This window comes from Mixophyes fleayi, chromosome 2 (genome assembly GCF_038048845.1).
Source record: "Mixophyes fleayi isolate aMixFle1 chromosome 2, aMixFle1.hap1, whole genome shotgun sequence".
NCBI classification, from domain to species: domain Eukaryota; kingdom Metazoa; phylum Chordata; class Amphibia; order Anura; family Limnodynastidae; genus Mixophyes; species Mixophyes fleayi.
In genome coordinates this window covers 18,266,109-18,286,117 of record NC_134403.1, presented here as the reverse complement: position 1 = coordinate 18,286,117, position 20,009 = coordinate 18,266,109, and the positions used below count along the sequence as shown (strand labels likewise).

At 42.8% G+C, this 20,009-nt stretch overlaps 1 long non-coding RNA gene across 1 annotated transcript in view; it reads right to left on the bottom strand.

Annotated features, from left to right (window-relative positions):
- LOC142140045 (uncharacterized) overlaps positions 1 to 19,683 on the bottom strand; it is a 42,070-nt gene extending 22,387 nt beyond the window's left edge. Inside the window, exon 1 of the long non-coding RNA XR_012688273.1 lies at positions 19,593 to 19,683. This is a non-coding gene — a long non-coding RNA (uncharacterized LOC142140045). The remainder of the gene's footprint in view (positions 1 to 19,592) is intronic.
- Positions 19,684 to 20,009: the final 326 nt, after the last annotated feature.

The window sequence follows — 20,009 nt, the reverse complement described above, 5'->3', positions numbered from 1 at the left end:
ATATAAGACTTCAGCACCAGTACAACATGACACAAAGGGAGTCAGAGCAGATTGTCAGGGCACAAACTTAAGTCCCTAATTGTTAAAATGGGCTGTAACCCATACTTGCCAACTCTCACGGAATGCCGGGGACAGGAGACTCACGAATTCTGGGTAGGTCTCCCGGACTCCCAGGAGAGGTGGCAATTCTCCCGCATCTGCCCACTTTCTACTGAAATGGTAGATGATGCGATTCTCCCTGAATCACATCATTTTGCACCCCCCCCTGTGGTAAATGATGCATTTGTCTTCATTACATCATGGGGAGCTTTAAAAGGGAAAACTTGCCTTTAAAGCTATTGCCGGTTTAGAATTTACCATGCGATTTGCAAAAATCGCAATTTGATACATTAACCCCTGGAGTATAAAAATGGCCCTGCGTACAGCACAGTGTGTAGCGGAACGTCCCAGCCATTTTTTTGCGGGGGAGACTATTGCTATTTTATGGTTACAGTCAACAAAGGAAAGTAGAGATCAGCAACTCTCACGCTGTACGGTTTGCAGAATAATTCTCAATGATAGAGGTAGAACACACACAAAATATTTAAGGGGGGGGGGGAGGAAGTGTTGTACTGCTATATTTTTCTTTTTCTTTTTAATAGAATATTCGGTTTTAAACTACAATTTTCATCACTCCCACTTATCGGATAGATAACCCCATGTCAACTTCCTGTATTTTGTATCACAAGATGATGCGAGATCTTAGAAACAGCAACGTCTGACAAATTCCGGACTATAGAGCTTTCAATACGGTTGTAACAGGCCGACGACAGTCACAATGTGAACATAAAGCAGCAGCCCATACACAACCCACATTTATCCTCTTTATTGCTCACCTACATCCAGGGTCTGGTGGACGATGTAAAAACCCCAGATAGATGACGTAAGAGCTCCTAGCGCAAAATGAGGTCTTACGCCACTAGTTCTATTTCTAACATTGGGGATGTCTTACGGCTTGAACTCACTTTTATTCCCACCTCAACAATATGGTTACTCCCATTCATGTTACAGGTAAATATTGTTCACACTTTAGGCCGATGCATTTTACCAAATACTCGCATAAGATACAGGGACACTAAAGCTTTCCTGAAAAACAGAACATTTTAATCAACAATAATTTAAAATCACAGACCCTGAGGAATTAAAGTGAATTTGTCATCAATACATGGTGAAGGCCAACATTGTGAATAAGATTAACGAGAACTAGTCACCAACAACCGCTGTCCATTTAACAGAATATTACGTGGCAGATTGTTTAGATAGAAACAGATAATCATTTTATTTATTTTTTATATTGACGCCTATCATGCCAGTAAAACAATAAATAAATCTTATATCGCCTGCATTTGTGAAAAAAAATATGGCAGACGTATAGAAGCATGATGGCAAAAGTCAACTTACCATTTCACTGCGCAAGTCTTTGGTGTTGTGCGCATAGATGAGCCGGCAATGTATATGGAGGACAACGGTGTGTGGGCACATTATTCTAAGGGGTTAAATGGCTGTACAGAAGTATATATGTGGAGTAATACAAGAGGATTCGCTTGCACAGGTGGAGTAACACAAGAGGATCATGTTGCACAGGTGGAGTAACGCAGGAGGATAATGTTGCACAGGTGGAGTAACGCAGGAGGATAATGTTGCACAGGTGGAGTAACGCAGGAGGATCATGTTGCACAGGTGGAGTAACGCAGGAGGATCATGTTGCACAGGTGGAGTAACGCAGGAGGATCATGTTGCACAGGTGGAGTAACGCAGGAGGATCATGTTGCACAGGTGGAGTAACGCAGGAGGATCATGTTGCACAGGTGGAGTAACGCAGGAGGATAATGTTGCACAGGTGGAGTAACGCAGGAGGATAATGTTGCACAGGTGGAGTAACGCAGGAGGATAATGTTGCACAGGTGGAGTAACGCAGGAGGATAATGTTGCACAGGTGGAGTAACGCAGGAGGATAATGTTGCACAGGTGGAGTAACGCAGGAGGATCATGTTGCACAGGTGGAGTAACGCAGGAGGATCATGTTGCACAGGTGGAGTAACGCAGGAGGATCATGTTGCACAGGTGGAGTAACGCAGGAGGATCATGTTGCACAGGTGGAGTAACGCAGGAGGATCATGTTGCACAGGTGGAGTAACGCAGGAGGATAATGTTGCACAGGTGGAGTAACGCAGGAGGATAATGTTGCACAGGTGGAGTAACGCAGGAGGATAATGTTGCACAGGTGGAGTAACGCAGGAGGATAATGTTGCACAGGTGGAGTAACGCAGGAGGATAATGTTGCACAGGTGGAGTAACGCAGGAGGATAATGTTGCACAGGTGGAGTAACGCAGGAGGATAATGTTGCACAGGTGGATTAACGCAGAAGGATAATGTTGCACAGGTGGATTAACGCAGGAGGATAATGTTGCACAGGTGGAGTAACGCAGGAGGATAATGTTGCACAGGTGGAGTAACGCAGGAGGATAATGTTGCACAGTTGGAGTAACGCAGGAGGATAATGTTGCACAGTTGGAGTAACACAGGAGGATACGGTTGCACAGTTGGAGTAACACAGGAGGATACGGTTGCACAGTTGGAGTAACACAGGAGGATACGGTTGCATAGGTGAAGATTGTAGGATTGTATAGAGACTTGTGATGTGATTATACATATAAGAGCCTATGGGGGTTTGTCTGACATCTAATAGGTTTATATGGAAACGGATACATGAATAGCCTATGGAGCATATAGAATGCAATATGGAGCAGTTTGTGATATATAAAAGGATATATAAGAGTTTGCAATATATAGAGGGTTATGTCCTATACATACAGGACACCAATACAGTATGTGATGATACATATAGTACAGTATTTGCATAGAACATTATATGAAATTTGCATATTGAGTAATGATAATAGAATTGCATTTGCATAGATCATCATCTGGCACTTGGATATAGCACAGTATGGAGTTTGCATGTTGTGTAATGATGACCGTTGTGATAGTGCTGTGCAAAATAGGATTTGTAGATAGTATTGTGATGAGTTGTGGAGCTGTGTGAAATAGGCGTTATATACTGTCATCAGTACTATTGTATGGTGCGCAAACGATCTAAGGAATCTGCACTAGACTTATATAAACTATAATGATCTACAGTGCATATGAAGGATGTTAACAATGAATGGTAATAGAATTTGGAATACCAAAATACACACTCATACCTGAAATACACATACATAAAACAGGTAAACAATTCAGAGTGAAGGAAACTTGATGTATTGTCCCATCTGTGCTACACTGTTTACTATTATGTGTAAGATTGTTAGTTAAGACTACATTAACAAGAAAATATATCACATCACAAATGAAGATACATCTGTGTGCAATCTTTCCTGATTAGACAGCATGGTCCAGTTATATGTATAACTATATGGTTATATATTAACGCTGTATGACTGTATAGCAGAATCTGTGTGCAAGTGGCTGGAAGGGAAATACATACATTGGGCTTAAGTCATTAAGGAGAGCAAAACAAAAAAAACCAAAAAAACGGGAGTAAGTTTGCTCCTGGACAAACCATGTTACAATGTAAGGGGTGCAATTAGTTTATTATTTTGCACATAAGTTAAATACTGGCTGTTTTGTCATTTAGCACACAAATATTTGATAGTTTTATTTTTACAGTGAAATTTAAAAGTTCATCTAGGGCATGTCCTACTCCGACTATAAATCTGTCCTCAAGTTTTATATTTACATCCCCCTCCAATGCAAAATGGTTTTGGCCAGGTACAAAGTTACTCCTTTTTTATGCTTTGCTCTCCTTAATGACTCATTGTATGATTGACAGTTCCAGGTCAAGGATACCTGCTACAGAATATGACTAAATAATATATAGTGACACATACAGCCAAGATTTAATTTAGAGCATAAAAGGAATAGTATTTCTTGGGTAAACTGGAAACTGCCTCGTTGAGTAGTCAATGAGATAGGAGGGATTTTCTCAGACTCCTGGAGGTTCTGCAGCTTGCGCCAAATTCCAACCTCCGCCCTCAATACTGGACATGTCGCTCTCCCAGCTGGTGATCTGTGTGTCTGTTCTGCATCCAATTCTCGTCTCTCTTGTTGTATTGTGCTACAGACACTTATAAACCAAACTGCCCCAGATCCCTGAATTCATGGACACAAAATGTCCCTCACTTCCGATCAGGTTCTGGATGGGATTGATCAGATATCATCATCATCACCATTTATTTATATAGCGCCACTGATTCCGTAGTGCTGTACAGAGAACTCACTCACATCAGTCCCTGCCCCATTGGAGCTTACAGTCTAAATTCCCTAACACACACACACACACACACACACAGACTAGGGTCAAATTTGTTAGCAGCCAATTATCCTACCAGTATGTTTTTGGAGTGTGGGAGGAAACCGGAGCACCTGGAGGAAATCCAGGGTTAACATAGAAACGCCACACAGATAAGGCCATGGTCGGGAATCAAACTCATGACCCCAGTGCTGCGAGGCAGAAGTGCTAACCAATGAGCCACTGTGCTCTCCCAAAGGGGACAGGTTGGAAATCCGTTGCCAATAACCAGGTTCTGCTAATGGACACCACACTAATAAAGCATGCAGAGCTGTCATCGATGATATTCACGTTGTCATAACTAGATTGCATGCTCACGTTTACTCTGACCCCACTCTGTTCTCACATTGAGAGGTCTCCCAGCAGAACGAGAGATGGGAGACCACCCAGAGTGCAAGACGATCGACTCACTATAATACAGGCCGGGATGTCTCAATATGAAAGCCAAAACAAATGATACAATTATGGTCTAATATATGGTTATAAAATATTAAAGTGTCAAGTGCTCTTTAAGACTATATTTAATAATTGGCAACGAGCAGTGGTTTAGCTGAAAAACAGAAACAGTAATTAATGATTTGATAATGGAAAAAATATAAACACAGATAATCATTATCATCAAAGCTGAAACTATTTACTTTATGTTATCGCATTTGGCAGACGGTATTTACACAGACCTTCTAAAGCGGGGCTAACATGATCCAAATGTTAGCGGCTACTCATAATGAGAAACAGAGAGCTAGGGGGGGTCTTAAAGAAGCAGCGCTCAGCACGGGAGAGACATATTTTAATTTCTGAAGAAAACAGATCCTATTACGTCACGGTACAGACACAACATTGGTTCACAGGAATGGTTTGGTGGGCCGGTGCGAAGGTCAGAAATAGGTCTGCTGCAACTGAAAAAAATTGCACCCTTGTGCGTACATGTGTGTGCATGTGTGTGTACAGTCGTATATAAAACAAGGTTTACAAAACAGAATATGAATCCTAATCACAGCCATCTCCATGTATTGTAACATTACATATTCCTTTTCCTTTTGCAATCCCAGAATTCTACTACAATCCGTGATTATTTGACCACTGGGTGGCGCTGTTTTATCGAGGTCTGTGGATGACATCAGAGCTAGTGATGCCAGGTCAATATGCAGGTATAGGATTAATATGCAGCACGCCCCATGCGCATCATTAAAACACAAACTATGTAAAGATAATGACAATATCACCTTGTCAGTCAAAAACAACTTCTTTCTTACTTGTTGTTCCAGAAATCCCTTTATTTTTTAAAGTTCTCCAAGTGGTCTCCCATCCAAGTACTAACCAGGGCTGGTCCTGCTTAGCTTCCAAGATGATACAGCAATGAGAGTGCTGTTGCCATATAGCTGTATGACACAGACACACCGTGCAGTTGGTGAATTTCCCTTCCCGACGAACCCCCAAATAAGATAATTAGCACTGAGCAGATGCCCATTCATATGTAATAAACACAGGTGCAAAGAATTCGATCAAGTTAACAGAATAAAAGACGTGATACTGGGCAGTTGGCTAATTTTTGGGGTTACCCTATTTTTTAAGACTATCTATTTATTTATATAGCGCCACTAATTCCGCAGCGCTGTACAGAGAACTCACTCACATCAGTCCCTGCCCTATTGGAGCTTACAATCTAAATCCCCTAATATAGACACACAGAGACTCAGAGAGACTAAGGGAAATTTAACAGCAGCCAAATAACCTACCAGTATGTTCTTTGGAGTGTGGGAGGAAACCGGAGCACCCGAAGGAAACCCACGCAAACACAGGGAGAACATACAAACTCCACACAGATAAGGCCATGGTCGGGAACCAAACTCATGACCCCAGTGCTGTGAGGCAGAAGTGCTAACCACCGTGCTGCCCACCAAACAGCCTTTGAACCACTGTTCCCGCTCCTGCATTGCAACAGACATCTCAGTCTCACAGTGTGACCCAGGCCAGGTCAAGCAGCCCTGGAGAGCACCCCTGGATTTCCGCGATCATCCTGGAATCTTGGCTGTCCCCGAGCTGACCCTGAAGACATTAAAAACGTACCATAAACAATTTACCTTTAGTCATCCTCTGAACTCCTGCTCATCCTGTTCTTCAAGTGGTTATTCCAGCAGGGAACAAATATGATTCTATTTGTTTATAAAGAGCTGATGACAAGATGATAATGACATTATACAAACTGCAGTAAAACGAAACACAATCTTTTGCCTGGAATGGGAGTTATTGTGCCCAGAAAGGAGCCAGCGATACAACGAGCGGGCATAGCTGTACCTGGACGACTACAGAGATAAGATCCAGTGGTCCAGCACAAGAGAAGTGCCACTGTGTAGTTGGCTAAACTCCCTGTTCTCAGGGATCAAACAAGATACGTAGCAGTGGGCAGTTCCCATTTATAAAGAGTAAGAACAGATACCGAGAATTCTGCCAACCCTACAGAATAACAGAAGTGCTACTATGCAGCTGTCTAAACCACAGGTGTCCCACAAGAACGGCACACTGACATTTGCAGGTTGTATACCACTCGTCTAAACATACAGGCTTAGGAACAGATACTTAGCATCACACACCATGTAAAACAAGAAGTGGCACTGAGCATAAAATAAGACGGGAAGGGATACTGCGAAATCATCTAAACTCACAGGATACTGAAGTGTACAATGCATAATTAACAAAAACAGATACTAAGAATTCTATCAATAAATAGTATTGTGCAGCGGTCTAAACAAACAGGCCAATAACAGATACTGAGAATGATATCCATGGTACAGGAATAGAGAAGTGGTATTGCACAATTGTTCAGTCATATACAGAGGATCACAGAACAAGACCGGTGAGTATTGAGCAAGTATCCACACATGCAGAAAAGGAAAAAAACAAAACAAAACTAGGAAACAGTGAAGTACAAAGCAGTAATGTGAAAAAATAAGAACAGAAATTCAGCATTCTAGATCTCAGGACTACAGAAGTGGTAATGTGCATTTGTCAACTCCCAGAGCGCTGGCTTGTTTACAGAGGCGAAATATAGCGTTAAACACCGGTATACCACTAGCCCATTATGCGTCTATCCTAAAAGCATTCTAACATTATTTTAGTCTTAATCCTCCAAGACCTTTCAGCCAGTAGATTGATCTCTGCATTAACACCATCTATCCTCCCACAGTCTCATAATCCCTCAATGGCTTCACTGAATTATCGGACTCAAACCAAGAGCGTAGTTGATCGCTTCTATACATCAGCAACAGAATATCATCCTTAATATGTACACGCAGGCACGGACAGCCCAACACTAGAAGAGAGCGAACGTTTAAGCTGCAACATCATTTCACCATTCTGCACAAATAACCCAATTTACAGTAGTTGCTTTTTTGTGTAGCGCCAAAGAAGTGTCACATTTGTATCAAAGTAGATTGATTTCATTTTTGGTGTGTGAAGAGGGAGGGGTGGGCGGGGGTTTTGATAACCCAGGGGTGTGTGTGTGTGCTTCAAAAATGAAATTCCTGGGGTGTAATGCTGCCGATTCACATGCTGTCAGTTGGATTGTAGACCCCTTTAAATGTGAAATTGCTGTTGTACCAGAAGAGCCTCAAGGGTTGGCAGAGGCACTTCTTGAGCTTCGATGCAATAATGAAGCACGTATTGCATTTGAAAACAAAGCAGATCTGGCATATTTTTGGATGTCAACAGCTGCAAAGGCATTTATTGTACATGAGGAGCCAGTCAAAAAGTTGCTGCCTTTTGCAACAACCTACCTTTGCGAACAAGGATTTTACCCTCTAACGAACATAAAAACAAAGCAGGGAAATCGATTGGACGCTGAAGACTGTATCCAAATGGCTCCGACATCAAAATGCCCCAATATTGATGCTCTCGTATCAAAAAAGAAGCAACATCATTTCTCCAAAACCTGAAGTTTTGAAGTTGAAGCTTTCAAAGAAATTTTGAATATATTCAATAAAATTTTGAATTCCAATAATTAATAATATACGATTTCCTTCCTTTCAAATCAAGGGGGTAACGTCGGCGTATCTAAATATATTTGGGGGTAAAAGGTAAAAAAAAAAAAAAAAAAAAACTTTCCTGACCCCTGATATAGAAGGATCCATATCTGCTATGAGAGATCACTTCTGCTGGAATGAGTAGAGCCGACGAACCAGATATAGGGGCGGTAATGCCAACTGTTTCCCGATTGGACAGTTGCACCCTTTGACCAATCAGGACCTGGCTGTCAGTTCCTGTGTCAGACACTCCCGCCCCCAAGCAATGACCCATAAAAGACTATCATATACTGTAAATAAATGATCGTCACTCCCGCCCCCAAGCAATGACCCATAAAAGACTATCATATACTGTAAATAAATGATCGGAAAAGAAAGTGGACGAGGGACCCCTGACAAGCATGCAGAGCCAAGAGAAATATTGTATACCAAAACTTCTTGGGCCCCTTCAGAAAGTGACGTGGTCCCTCCCACATCACAGACAGGAAAGGGCCCCTATGCAACAAAACACACATTTAAAATGTCATATCACTGCAATGAATATTTTAGTGGAATGCTAGCTCCCGGGGCGCAGAGACACGTGACGTTACTATGGATTTGTGGCTTTTACTCTATATTTTAAATATAGAACCTGATTCATGCAGATAACTCTCTTGGTAGATTGTTTTTCCTAACACAGATGGATCCCCAGAGTTAGAGGAGAATAATTGGTTATCCCGTTACCTGCAAGACGGTGGAAATTTCTGTAAAACCGTGATCAGTTTCCTACCTACATAACCTCAAGAGGATCACACGCAAAAATAGATGGAGGGTAGAAAAGGAAATATTACTGAAAATAGCGCAAATCTACGGAGTGGAAAATTAGAAAATGCTTTGCTTGGAAAACGAAAACACCAAAAAGTTTCAATAGAAAAAAAAAAAATCATGTACAAGACGAGGGGACAGCTGTAATACAATATATTAGTTAGCATACCAATGCCACCATTCTGCATTTGGAGAATTAACTAGAGATGGACAAATTCACAAAACGTTAGATATGTATTTAAAAATGACTTAATATGTATTAAAAGTATCCTTTTTTTTTATAAAGGGGGTGAACGTAATTGATTTGATGGAAGTGTGGCTTTAAGGAAATCGCCACCTCCAATATTAATGTTATATAGTGAGATATGATCCGGTCACAGGGTTACGGGTCTCCCGCTCACGTGCATGAATGAACGCCTGTAACGCCCAGATGAATAAAGAAGTTCCCATATATGGAGTATCCGCAGTATCCTGCACATTACGCATTGTGGGTGATGGAGCAGGACCACTCCTTTGGGAGGTCTCGAGTTGCAATTTAGACAATGAAAGCAAAGCTCTGATTGGCTGCCGTGGCTTAATGCACCTAGAATTCATTGTTCGTGCAGCAACCCTACTGTTTCAGCAACTCACCCGTCAGACTTTAGGCCTCATATTCATGGACATAGACAAGGAATCCTTGTTGTGTAGTATTTGCAGCATGCTAAAAGCACCCTGAGCACTGCAGGCAAGTTTTCGGTCGCCGTGTGCAAGAAGCCTTATGTATCCCCCTGTCTCCGCAAGTCGTCGGTCAGATATTCTGCATCCCCCTGTCTCCGCAAGTCGCCGTTCAGATCTTATGTATCCCCCTGGCTCCGCAAGTCGCCGGTCAGATCTTCTGCATCCCCCTGTCTCGCCAATTCGCCGGTCAGATATTCTGCATCCCACCGTCTCGCCAATTCGCCGGTCAGATATTCTGCATCCCCTTTCGGCAAATCACTGGTCAGATATTCTAAATCTGTTTTGGTATCTCATTAATGGAAATACAGCTTGCCATGTGTGAGTCCTGGTACACAGAGACATTGTGTCACACACAGTATATTAAGCACTGCTTATCACTCCCAGTAATGTTCATCGGGCAGAAAGTAGATGTTCATGCGAGATCTCATCCTCATTAAACGCTTCCCACTCTGTGGCTGCCTGACAGACCTCAAATGGCCTCTGCTCAACAGAAACCTCTCGCCCCGGCCATTTCCACTAATGTACTCTAAGTGTACACATTCACTTACAGACCAGATAAATGTGTTTTCCTGGGAACGTAACCAAACCTTCTGACATGAACCTAATGTGAAAAATGAATATACAGCTCCGAGCAGAACAACAGATACTAATTGCTCTTTGTATTGTAATGGAAAAAAGGGAGATCACAAGTGAATAAATTACTGTATTTGGGGAAAGCAAAAACAAGGTAAATTCTTCTCGATCTTTAAGGAATCAGCCAGGGTATCAACTTAAAGAAAAAAAAAAAACGAATTATATATATATATATATATATATATATATATATATATATATATATATATATATATATATATATATATATATAGCTTTAATAAAATGTGGGCTTTAAATGGGCTTCCTCTTCCATACACCCAGGGTCCTCTTCAACTGGCTCCTCCTGGAGGTGCCGTCCTGAAGTTCAGCAACAATCACGTCTGAAGTCACCACAGAACAGAACGCCCTGGTGGAGAGAAGAGGACCTCAGGCTGAGGTAGGTACCCATGTAAGCACCTACATGGCAACCTCTAATGCCCAGGTGCCAGGGATGATGGGCTTTCGATAAGAGGCTGAGGAGGACGGCTGAAGGAATGCAAGTAAGACTTTTCTAAAGCCCTCTTCACCCACACAACGTATAAAAATAAACAATATATTCCTGTGTAGGTACCCTTAAAACAAGGGTGAGAACAAGTGTCACGCTCAACACAATCCCACTAACTGGCAGGCAGGGCGCTCAAATAATCACTCTGAGCAGACATTGGTGTTATCCGAGGTGTCCTAAACAGGTGGAGAGGAGACCGCACGGAATAGATAGAAGATAGAGCCCAGCTGTACAGAGATGATGGTCTCACCGACTCCATCACGGTATAACCATAGGCTCTCCGGTGACGCTGCGAAACAATCAAATATATTGTAGCAGCTGCAAATTACTGATGTAGTCGACACCAAATAAAATTGTCTAAACGTAAGAGGAACATAACCCATAGGCAAACCGGGGGGGGGGGGGGGGGGGGGGGGGGGGGGTGTTCCTAGTGCCTGGAAACCCTCTCCAAGGCTGGGGCACTGTATAATTGAGGTGGCTGGACCCTGCCCCCCCTTCACACGGCTGTGCTTGAAAAGGGAGAGCTGCGTGCACCTAACAGTAGTGCACGCAGCATTGCCCATGTATATTATGGGGATAGGAAGAGTTGGAGAGCAGCCAAGCACTGTCTAAAATTATAGCCACGCCCCCATGCATGCTGGTCACGCCCACTGGCGGCGTGGTGTGGAAACCCCCCTCTACAAATCCTGCGTTTGCCCCTGCAACCAGCAAATAACGCAGAATTCAGGAGCCACTGAATCTAGGAGCCAGCTGTATCTTCCAGAGGTGTCCCTATTGATGGCATTAAAATTGAGTGTGAAAACGTATGACTCCGGCAGTTATTCTTTATGATTTTTGGTTACGGTGGTTTAATAACACAGCGCAGTAACCTGCAGCAACCGGCGTAGCACAGAGCCCGGTACAGTCCAGTACAACTTAGACTAATGGAAGGAAATTAACAATCTGTCGCTGAGAGATTCTGCTAATTTGCAGCATATTAGTAAATTGCCACCAATAACTGAAAAAAACAAAAAAACAATAAAACAATGTAATCCTCTCCACCTAGACCGCTGTTGGCTAACCTGTGACACTCCAGATGTTGTGAAACTACAAGTCCCAGCATGCTTTGCCAATATATTGCAGCAAGGGTATGCTGGGACTTGTAGTTTCACAACACCTGGAGTGTCACAGGTTAGCCAACACTGTACTAGACTATGTATCGTTGTAGAACTGAAGACACTTAGCTATATTAACAAAAATGCAAAACATTACATATTATAATATTAAATATATTGCAATAATGTACACTCAGAGAAAGGGACATGCATCTATAGAGGTGGCTCAAATTTAATTATGTACCTTCTGTGTCCTTAATATAAATACGGTATATTCAGCAGAGGGAAATGTTTTAGTAGAATATACCAATACCCGGAGCGGTGTTATACGCTGAGTTTATTTTGTCTCTATAGAGTATAATTAATGATTGGGGCACATGACTCACATCCTTCATTATAGAATGTCTTCCAGTGACAATGTAGGACAGGAAGCAGCGTGTGGTTTATACAGTAATATAAGTTATATTAAGTTCCCTCCTCTCCCTCGTGACACTCATAAGACTATTCCTGACTGGGGGAGTCCATGGTAACGTTGATGCATTGGGTGTAAACATATAAATCGCTGACCTACTTTCCTTTTACAACTGTTTTGTTGAAGGTTTGGAAAAAAATAGTTTGTAAATCAGGAACCTGACACATCTGTCCATCGCTGCTTGTGAATAACAACACATAAAACATATCCTTCTACTGTACAGGATATAAATAGATGTCACAATGTAATTCCTTGACCATCTCAAGACCGCCAGAGTGTTTCATATACAGACATCTAAGTAGACATCTCATGTCCATAATCAATTTAAAAGTAGGGATTTGGTTAGTCCTTTGGGTTTATATATGGAGGTGTTAATATCTTGCGTTCAATAAGAAATGGAATGGGGCAAAACATGTTACTATAAAACGTGAGGGGGAAGAAAGGTGTTACCAGTGGTTCCCAAACTTGATAAGTTCAAGACACCCTTAGGGTCTCCATAAGTTTTTCCAAGTTCACCCTTAAGCCAAAATAATTACAGAGTAGTCCCGGTTTTAAAGTAGTTGGGTCAAAATAACGCAATAGGTATTTAGGCCCCTTCGTCGTCACACCGTACCCCTTCACAATCACACTTTCTTTGGCTGCCCAGTGGAAAAGTGGGGGGTGGCAGACCAAGGAGAGCGCTTGGCTTCCCCCAGTCTTGCTTACCGCCAGACCTGGATGCGGCACACTTGGTGCTCCGCGGTTCCCCGGCGATCTCCCGTTCGGGAACCTGGGTTTTGCTCCAGAAATTAGAAGGGCCGAGTGTGTTGCGCCTCGATGGCTAAGCCCCCTCCGGGGCAGCCACTAAAAAGCAGCGCACACAGTTCTATTCCCACATGGGACTTCCAGAATGTAGATCGGTCCGGTATTGACGGCAAGCTCATTTCTTGTAGTACATTAACGCATTTCACATTTTTACCCAAGTTAAGTTTCATCGCAGCTTCTTCAAATTACGAAAATCTCCCAATGTGACCCCTCACACCAAAAAAAGGTTGTGCACCCCCTTTTCTAAAGCAAAGGTGTGCCACCCGTTGCTGTCTAACTGTTGTGGAACCACAGAACTATACGTCCCCAATCACAACGCTATGATGTCCTGGCACAGGAAGGTTTGGGGAAAGCAATCTTTACTCAGAGGGAGGATAGACACACAACTAATCAAACAGGAGAACAACGTGCGGATTACTAACACAGAACAGCAGCTGCTGGGTAAATATTTTAGCATTTTGTTGCAAGACATAAATGTTTGCTCTATAGGTTGGGTCTCTGCAAAACCGTCCAGAGGGAGTGGAACACTTGGCTGCATCGTCCAAGTAAGATGAAGAGGACTAACATATTCTGTTGGTAAACACGGTCCTTGTAAGATATTAATTCTTCAGTAAAGACGGAGTATTTTGGGGGAGCTGGGTCATGAGAAAAGCGAGTTCAACTCAGGCTATGTTACGGACTACCTGTGTGATTCCGTGTATGTTAAATATTTTCCGCATTTCAAACGTTAGGAGTGAAGTATGCAGCAAGCACAAATATATAATCCCCCCACCCAGGATCAACAAACTCTACTGATAAATACCCAGCTCTTGCTGCATCAATTTTTGTTCCCTTCATAAATTATGTAAGTTCTTGTAATGGTCAGTAAATAGCTGAACAATAAGCCCAGGCTTACATTGGCCATTACATAACACCATGGTCGGCTTCTTGCGAAACAACTAAACACAGTGAAACAGACACGTTACAGACAGAAGAGACAGATGTGTTCAATTGGTTGAAATAAGCTGGTTTTATAAACGTTGTTTCATATAATCATGCGTTCGACACTGCAATCTTCACACATTTGTATGACAGGAGCCGCATATCACTATTCAGTGCTGGAGAGGAATCCTGCTCCTTCCACTATATAACTCTCAGTCTGTGACTTCCTGCTGCCTCCATTCCTCTCCTCACATCATGTCACTGCCCCTGTCACATGCAGCCCTGTCCTCACTGACACATCACTCATCTCCTGATATACTCTGTGCTGCTGGGGGACCCTGCTCCTTCCACTATATAACTCTCAGTCTGTGACTTCCTGCTGCCTCCGTTCCCCTCCTCACATCATGTCACTGCCCCTGTCACATGCAGCCCTGTCCTCACTGACACATCACTCATCTCCTGATATACTCTGTGCTGCTGGGGGACCCTGCTCCTTCCACTATATAACTCTCAGTCTGTGACTTCCTGCTGCCTCCATTCCTCTCCTCACATCATGTCACTGTTCCCTGGCATACAAGATATGTCACGTTCAATTTTTAATTTGTGGCACCTTCACTTGGATTAGTACAAATATTTGATATGAGCCATTTTCTTTCTCCAAGTAACGATATACAAAACAATTAGATAATTAACTCTGCTTTGTAGCAGCCCCACTCCATAAACCACGCTCATCTGTGCCCTCTCTAATATGCCAACCACTTGTAGAGTCAATTCATGTCATGGGGGAGGGGGGGGGGGGCAATAATCTTTTGCCTATTTTAATCTCCCCTAGTTAGACAATGAATGCAACAGATATCACAGAACGAGATGTGACTGCTGAGCGAGGCTCTTGTAGATAGATGGTGGGACCCAGTTACCGACACTGCTTTATGATGAAAGATTTGTTCTAAAATGGCACCTAAGATACGTGTTATCACTCGGAGGGGATGGGGGATCACTTTAAAAAATTGTGATGCAGAAAAACTGTGGAAAAACAGTATAGTCAACAATAGACAAATGTCCTAGCTATAAAAAAAAATCTTTTTTTTATATATGCAAAAGTTCACTATATAGCACGTTCGTAAACCTATTTTTTTTCTATCGTATCTGCCATCGCCTGTTGTCATATCACCGTCCCAACAAAAAGCCTCACTTTTTTTTTTTTGCTGAAGGGCAGAAAACCTGAATATTTCCTCTGCATCCTGCGTTACAAGTACTGAGCGACAGAATACTTACCTTCATAAATGCCGCCATGTTTAACTTATACTAGCCCAAAAAAAAAGCTAGTTGCTAGCTGCAGTTTAGTGCAAATTTTGCACCTAAGTGCATGGGCCCTAATGAACATACACCCACAGATTCAAAATCATTACATTAGTTAGTGTAAGCAATGAACAAATATCTTCACAAAACACCTCACATTTATACAAAGTACAGTGACTTCTATAAAGCTCTTGTAGCTTGTGCTAGTTCAGTGACAGATTCACCTGTACCACCTATTTTTGTTGAGTGCAAAATGTCTCCGTGTGAAGTTATGGGGATGGAACAGAGTGTAGGTGTCCCCAGGGCCGATTAAGGGATCAGGCCGCCCTAGGCTATTTCAGCTGTAGCGCCCCCCCCCCCCCCCTCCAGCCACCTCACCTGCCACCTTTATCCTGCTCACCTGCCCATCTGCTGCCCCTCCCCCCGAGACATTAGAACGGACTTACCTGCTGTGGAGTCCTCTCTTCAGCGCTGTGTATGACAGGCAGTCTGGCAGCGATCGCTGCTAGCTGCCTGTCAGTGTGGCCGCGAGCGCTTCTTACTCTGGTCACGTGAGATGTGGAAGTCCTGATCTCACGTGACCAGAGTAAGAAGCGCCCGCGGCCACACCGTACCATGTGATAGAGACAGTCGGGACCGCTCCTTTAGACCAGGGGCGGTCCCGATGAATCCGGCTGCCACATTTAGAAAAAAAACAAACAAAAAAAAAACATCTTGGCGTCGCTGCGCCCCCCCTGGCTCCAGCGCCCCAGGCTGCAGCCTGGTCAGCCTACCATACAGTAGGCTGGAGCGTCACTCTATAGAAATACTCAACAGATACATGTGGCTAGTTTGCCAAGGGAACTCATTAGCAAATGATTTAATGAATTATCTGCTACAGAATTCCAACCAAGTAAATAAACAGGTACCACAAATTGAAAAGAATCACATTTTCACAGTTATATGTGCTTGAGGAAATTAATATCTGAATTATACATTACAATAATTAGCATCACTAACTATCTAATCTCCTAGTGCTGGCCGGGTACCAAGAAGAGAGCATGATTTTGCCCGGTAAGTAGATGCATGTACACTAGTATTTGACCACACCTGTTAATTATTAAATTGAGGTGTTTCAATCAGACCCGTTGCCAGAGGTGTATAAAACCAAGCACCTAGCAGTGCAGTCTCCATTTGCAAATATTTGTGATACAAAATGGGTCGTTCTCAAGAGCTTGGCAACAACAAGCGTGGTACTGTGATGGAAAGGTGGTATCCTATAAGACGGTTCGTGAAATTTCATCCCTGCTGGATATTCCACGGTCAACTGTAAGTGATATTATTAGAAAGTGGAAGCATTTAGGAACAACAGCAACTCAGCCACGAAGCGGAAGACCACGTAAAATCACAGAGCGGGGTCAACGACTGCTAAGGTGCATGGTGCATAAAAGTCGCCAATGCTCTGCTGATTCCATAGCTGAAGAGTTCAGAACTTCCACTGGCATTAACACAAAAACTGTGCGGCGGGAGATTAATGGAATGGGTTTCCATAACTAAGCAGCTGCATGCAAACCTCACATCACCAAGACCAATGCTAAGCGTCATATGGAGTGGTATAAAGCACGCCGACACTGTGGAGCAGTTCCGTGAAGCAACGAATCAGGCTTCTCTGTTTGGCCGTCAGATGGACGAGTCTGGGTTTGACGGATGCTGGGAGAACGTTACCTGCCTGACTGCATTATGCCAACTGTGAAGTTGGTGGAGGAGGGATAATGGTATGGGGCTGTTTTTCAGGGTTTGGGCTAGGTCCCTTATCTCCAGTGAAGGCCAATCTTAATGCTTCAGCATACCAAGTCATTTTGGACAATGTTATGCTTCCAACTTTGTGGCAACAGTTTGCGTAAGGCCTTTTTCTATTCCAACATGACTGTACCCCAGTGCACAAAGCAAGGACTACAAAGACATGGTTTGATGAGTTCGGTGTAGAAGAACTTGACTATTCCGCACAGATAGATCCCTGACCTCAACCCCATTGAACACCGTTGGGATGAACTGGAATGGAGATTGCGAGCCAGGCCTTCTCCTCCAACATCAGTGCCTGATCTCATAAATGCTCTACAGAATGAATGGGCACAAATTCCCACAGAAACACTCCCAACATCTTGTGGAAATCCTTCCAAGAAGAGTGGAAGCTGTTATCACTGCAAAAGGGGGACCCACTCCATATTAATGTATATGTATTTGTATATATGTACAATGTCATTACAGTCCTCGTTGGTGTAACGGTCAAGCGACCAAACAGTTTTGTCCCTATAGTATATATCACCCATGTAGGACGGCTCAAACAACATTCTACATGTTACCAGAGCTACAACACGTTATAAAGCTTATCTTTGGGAAACACCCTCCGAACATGCAGATGGTCTATAATGCATTAACCCATGCCTCCCTCCTAACTAGGAACAAATGACTAAACTTCTGACACAGAAAGGGGGGGGGGGGGGGTTGTAAATACAAGACTTTCCCATCCAGGGGGTGTCTGTGGCTTTTTAAATTTCCTATATGTGAACTCACACGCGACAATACAAACATCTGTTCCCCTGTAACACACCGAAAAGCAATACAATAAGAAAATACTACAAATGTCTGTATATCCTGGACATAAAGCTGTATTTCCTGTGCTTGTTACACCTTTATGTCAGCCTCGCTTGTGATTTATAAATAGGAACTCCTGTAAATAATATCTTTATAAACACTTCTCTTATGTCATCACTTTCACTTTTTATTGGAAGGCGTAAAACACACCCCGCACTGTAAATTACTCTGGATGTTACCGCGGAGATGGGTCACCTGTATAGAAGCACTCTGCCTGCAGTCTTGTGCTTTTATATAGTCATGGAAATCACAGGGACTTGTAATATAATTATAATTTACAGCAAGGAGTATATTATCCCATATACTCTATCATTTAGGCATAAATTGCAAATTTGTGATCGGTTTCAGGTAGATGCTCAAAGCTGTATAATGTGTTGGCACTATATGAAGGATAATAAAAAACAAAACAATAATGATAGACAGGAACAACAAGTTTCCCCGCTGTGGAACTACAAGACCCAGCATGCCCCTAAGCTATAGAACCATATAGCTCTTGTGTAGCTACATGTGCCAAGATGCTGGGCGACAGGTTGCCTACCTGTGATCCGAATCCTAAAGTCACACCATGAACTTGACAACACTACACTCACTTCCTATAAAATAAAACATAATCATCAAGTGTAGAGTCATAAAGTATTTTAACACTATGGACATAAGACAAAACATTTTTCCAGTGTCCATTATGCTTGAACAAAACGTACCTCTAAACCTAAACTATTAGTAGAACAGATATTTTTTTGTTTTTTCATACAGGGAAGCATTGCTTTCCTGAAAACAAAATAACAGCACCAAATGCGGTGACTGCAGTTATTTTGCCTATAATGCACAGTCCTCAACTGGAAAGCTTTAAAGTCATCCAGAAATTCAATCTATAAACAACCATATATCATGTTTTGCAGTAATCCACACTGTGGAATGTACAATAAGTATAACTCAGCAACTGCACACAGCCCCCAGTCACTTCCAGACTTGTAACACAAACCATGTGCTGGGGACTGAGTCCAACACAGACCACTGGGATCATTGAGTTATAAAGCCTCCTGGTTGTAGCATTCCTGCCCAGGCTGCAGAGACAGAGAGAGACCTGGAATACACTGTACCCATGGAGGGTGGGACACTACAGATTGCACTGATCTCTGCTGCTCCAGCTGCACACTAGTTCATGCATTAATCAAATGCTAGTTTGCATCCACCTACAGCCATAAATAAAGCTGATTATTCCCCCTGGACTCCCATCCCTGGCACATACAGCTAGTTTCCACTCCCAGCCCTCAGGTGCAGCCATCCTGCTATATTTACCTGTCCCAGATGGGTGTCAGGGGTGCTGGCTGTGGTGTCAATCACAACTGCTCCGGGTCTGCAGCTAGACTAACTCTGCTCCAGCTGAGCTGCCTCCTGCACAGGGGCGGGGCCGCCGCAAAGCATCACGGGACATGTAGTTCTCTGTTCAATGGCTTCATTACTATGCTCATTATTTTGTGTGCAACATAAAAATATATATATTTTTGGTGCAGATTATGTCCATTGTTATAAGTAAATGATCAGCCTAACGTGCTGAGAGCAGGTCTATATGATAAAGTGTCATGGAATTGCATTTGGTCACAATGTTTTCTGTCAGCATGTTATTATGTCATGTGTAAGATCTGTCAGTCAGATGCATATATTGGTCTGAACAACTTATTTTTTTTGTCATTTTATTTTACAACTTTTTCCCCT